Consider the following 4,784-nt stretch of genomic DNA (forward strand, 5'->3'; position numbering starts at 1 on the left):
GGCGGGTCTCGAACCCGCGGGCTTAGGCAATCCACTCACCTCGGCCTCCCAAAGTGCTGGGATTATAGGCTGAGCCACCGAGCCCGGCTGAGACCTGGGATTCTTATAGACAGAATTCACTGTCAGATATTTTAGCTCCACAGAGAGCTCCAACCCTGTGTCATGGACAGTAGTTCTGAACCAGGGGTGATTCTGCTTTCCAGGGGACACTTGGCAATGTCTGGGGACTTTTATGGTTGTCATGACTGAGGGGTGCTCCTGGCACAGAGTGGGTGGAGGCCAGGGATGCTGGTCAGCACCCTCCAGTGTCCAGGATGCCACACCCAGAAAACAATCCTGCCCCAAATGTCAAGTGTAGCGTCATGCTGAGGTGATAATTAAATGTTAGTATCAGGCTGGGTATGGTGGCTCATGACTGTAACCCCAGCACTTTGGGAGGTCAAGGCAGGAGGACTGTTTGTGTTCAAGAGTTCAAGACCAGCCAGGGCAACACAGTGTGACCTCATCTCACCAAAAAATTAGCCATGAATGGTGGTGTCTGTAGTCCCAGCTACTCAGGAGGCTGAGGCAGGAGGGCTGCTTGAGCCCAGGAGTTTGAGGCTCCAGTAAGCTATGATGGTGCCCCTGCACTCCAGCCTGGAGGAAGACCCTGTGTCTAAAAAAAAGAAAAAAGAAAGAGAAATCTGAAGGATTTGGGGAGCTGACTCAGGAGGGAAGAGTGTGCTAGGCGTAGGGAACAGCCCGCGCAAAGGCATGGCCGCACAAGGGAGCATTCCAAGACCATGGAACTGAAAGGATGCCAGCGTGACTGGAGCGAGCTAGGGCCTGCTGACACCCACAGAGAGCCCCCAAAGAGTCTGAAAACAGAAGGGTGTTGTAAAGGCAACTGACTCTAGGGGCCAAGAATTGCCAGCAGGGCCACCTGGAAGGTGGCTACTGCACCAGTCCCAGCAAGCATTGCTGGTGGCCTGGATTCATGTGGTGGCTGTGGGCATGGGAAGAAATGGATGGGTTTAATAGCTAGGTAGAAGGTCAAGGACAGAGGACTGAGGAAGGGACGGGGAGAAGATGAGGTGACAGGTTTCGTTGTGGCCATGTCATTGAGTCCATGTCATCAAAATGTCCTATGGCTACTTGTGTAAGGGCCGACCAGTGTGTCACAACCAGGGTGATTCCACCCACAGGGGTCACGGGGCAACACCAGGAGACATTTTTGGTTGTCACAACGGGGGAGGACATGGGCATCGGGTGATTAGGATGCTGTGTCCCCATCATAACCAGCCAGCCCCAAATGTCAATCAGGCTGAGGTGGGACGAGCTGGGGTGCGCCCTGGCTGCAGTCAGCAATGCTCAGCTGCGATGGGGAATTTTTTTTCCCCTGAGTCGGAGTCTCACTCTGTGGCCCAGGCTGGAGTGCGGTGGCATGCTCACGGCCACCCCAGCGTCGACCTGCTGGGCTCCAGTGGTCCTTCCGAGTAGCCAGAACTTCAGGCGTGTGCTACCACGCCCGGCTAATTTTTTGATCTGTTGCAGAGACGAGGTCTCACCAAGTTGCCCAGGCTGGTCTCGAACCCCTGGACTCAGGCAATCCTCTTGCCTCGGCCTCCCAGCGTTCTGGGATTACAGCCTTGAGCCGCCACGCCCGGCTGGGGATGTTTATATAAGAAAAGCTTATTTTTAGCGTGTGCGACAGCACAGCGCAAGACCGTTTCCTGGGCTGCTTGCCTCCAAGCAGTGACGCAGGGACCCAGGCTCCTTCCACCTTTCCGGCTCCGCGCTCCCCTAGGTACGTGCACATGGAAAGTTTTTAAGGGTGCCGGCCGGAAGTGCAGCTGTCACTTCCGGTGACGCCCTATTGGCCGAAACTCGGTCACGTGGTCTCGCTGGACTGCAAGGGGTGCTGGGAAATGTAGTCCAGCTATGTTACCGAGAGGAGGAGGGGAAACTGGTTAATGGAAAACCAGCCAGTCTGTGCCTGTATTATTACTGTCTTTATTACTAATTTTTCTTGCCTTAATTGGGGTTTCCCTCTGTCACTGAATCTGGAATGTAGTGGCATGATCATGGCTCACCACAGCTGCCACCTTCTGGGCTCAGGTGATCCTCTTCAGCCTCCCTAGTAGCTGGGACTACAGGCACCACTACACCTGGCTAATTTTTTTAATTTTTTGTTGAGACAGGATCTCACTGTTTTGCCCAGGCTGGTCTCAAACTCCGGGGCTCAGGCAGTCTTCTTGCCTTGGCCTCCCAGAGTTCTGGGATGATAGGTGTGAACATCCACGCCCAGCCTACTTCTGTCATTATTCAGATCCACAAGCTTCCAGTTTCTGCTCCTGTCTTTTCTAATAACTCTGTTCCATCCAGAGGGTCAGTGGAGTGGTTTTTTGTTTTTTGTGGGTTTTTTTGAGTTGGAGTCTCATTTTGTTGCCTGGGCTGGAGTGCAGTGGCACACATGCTCACATGCTACCCCAGCATCTACCCGATGGGCTCCGGCAGTCCTTCCGCCTCAGCCTTCCAAGTAGCCAGAACTACAGGTGTGCACTACCACGCCTGGCTAATTTTTGATTTATTGTAAAGACGAGGTCTGACCAAGTTGCCCGGGCTGGTCTCGATCCCGAGGGCTCGGGCAATCCACTCACCTCAGTCTCCCAAAGTGCTGGGACTACAGGCTGAGCCAGTGAAGTGACTTTCAAAAGTATTTTCTCCAATTCTCATCCTCTGGCCCATCTCTAGAGAAAAACACTCCAAATATTTCCCCATATGCCAAAGAATCAAGGCCAGTGCTGATGGCCTAACGTTTCCAGACTTCAAAGTATTGAGCAAGTTTGAGAACTGCCTGGGCAACTTGGCGAGATCTCATCTCTAAATAAATAAAAAATTAGCCGGGCGTGATAGCGCGCACCTGTAGTTCCAGTTACTCGGAAGGCTGGGGCGGAAGGATCGCCGGAGCCCAGCACGTCGAGGCTGCAGTGGCCGGGAGCGGCCACTGCACTCCAATCTGGGCAACAGAGTGAGACTCCAACTCAAAAGAAAGAAAGAAAGAAAAATGACAGACACAAAATACAAAAAAGTCAGGTGACACTCTCGATTATAAAGGAGTCCGGGCATGAAGGCTCACGCCTGTCATCCCAGCACTTTAGGAGGCCGAGGTGAGAGGATCGCTTGAGCCCCAGAGTTTGAGAGCAGCCTGGACCACATAGCGAGACAAAAAAATTTAAAAACCATCCAGGTGTGGTGGTGCCTGTACTACCAGCTACTTGGAAGGCTGAGGCAGGAGGATCGCTTGAGCCCAGGAGTTTGAGGGTGTTGTTCCACTTCACTCCAGCCTGGGTGACAGAGTAGATCTTGACTCAAAACAAAAACAAAAGGAGACTAAGCCGGGCTTGGTGGCTCAGCCAGTAATCCCGCGCCTTTGGGAGGCTGAGGGGAGTGGATGGCCTGAGCCCGTGGGTTCGAGACCCGCCTGGGCAGGCGAGACCTCATCTCTACAATAATAAAATAAAAAAACTAGTGGGTGTGGTAGTGCGCACCTGTAATTCCGGCTACTTGGAAGGCTGAGGCGGAAGGATCGCCGGAGCCCAGCAGGTCGAGGCTGTGGTGGCCGGCAGCGGCCACTGCACTCCAGTCTGGGCGACAGAGTGAGACTCCAACTCAAAAGAAAAAAAAAAAAGGAAGGAAATTCTGACAGAGGTCACAGAATGGATGTCACAAAAAGACACATCCTGTGAGAGCCCAATCCTAGGAGGTCCCCAGAGTCGTCATGTTCACAGAGACAGAAAGTAGTGTAGTGGGTGCCAGGGGCTAGGTGAGGACAGGGACTGAATATTTCATAGGGACAGATTTTCCGTTTGGGAAGAGGAGAAAGTCCTGGGGATGGTGGTGGTGATGGCTGCACAGCCACACGACCGTTGCAATGGTGATGGGTGTCATGGGCCTTGATGGTGGGCTGCTGGGATCAGAGTAGCCTGTGGAAGGGAAATAAATGGCCCAAGTCATCGCTGGCCCTTGGCAACCCCTGACCATGTGCCAGGCACTTCTCCCTTTAAGTTTTCTCGAAACCCTAGTGCTGAAGACTATGGTCTCCATTTTACAGGTGGGGAAACTGAGACCCTGAGAGGAAAACTCACTTGTCTCCAACCAGAAGGAAGTGGAACTAGTGAGGAGTTCACACCCAGGAAGGAGTCTGAGAACCGAGGTGGGTGGATCGCTTGAGACCAGGTGTTTGAGACCAGCCTGGGCAGCACAGCAAGACCTTGTCTCTACAAAAAGAAAAAGAAGGGGTCTGAGGGTCTCTCTGGGTCAAAGGTGTCCCCATAACCTCAGGATACCCCATCTCTTTGGGGCAATCACCAGCTGGCTTTATAACCCACTTTTGGCTTTTTAAAAAATAAAGAATGGGATCTTGCTATGTTGCCCAGGCTGGTCTCAAACTCCTGGGCTCAAGCGATCCTCCCACCTCAGCCTCCCAAAGTGCTGGGATTACAGGCATGAACCACCACGCCTGGCCACTTCTGTGTTTCTTGAAACTCTGCTTCCCACCACCCAAGGCAAGCGCAGTCCTGAACTCTGGTCACCCCGCAGTTGGAGGTTGGGGCTGTGTGGAGTCCCCAGGAGCGCTCGGGTGGTTTCCCCCATCTTAACATCCCCCAGGCTTGAAGCAGAGCTGGACACAGGCTCTGGCAGTTCATGTGGTCGGGACCAGGCACAGGAAGGGACTGGGGCCAGTGAGCACAGCGGAAGGCAAGCGACATGGTTGGAAGGCTCCCTGGGGGAAGGGGCGGGCA

This window comes from Carlito syrichta, unplaced genomic scaffold (genome assembly GCF_000164805.1).
Source record: "Carlito syrichta isolate Samal-C Ts95f unplaced genomic scaffold, Tarsius_syrichta-2.0.1 Scaffold288028, whole genome shotgun sequence".
In the NCBI taxonomy this organism is placed as follows: Eukaryota; Metazoa; Chordata; class Mammalia; order Primates; family Tarsiidae; genus Carlito; species Carlito syrichta.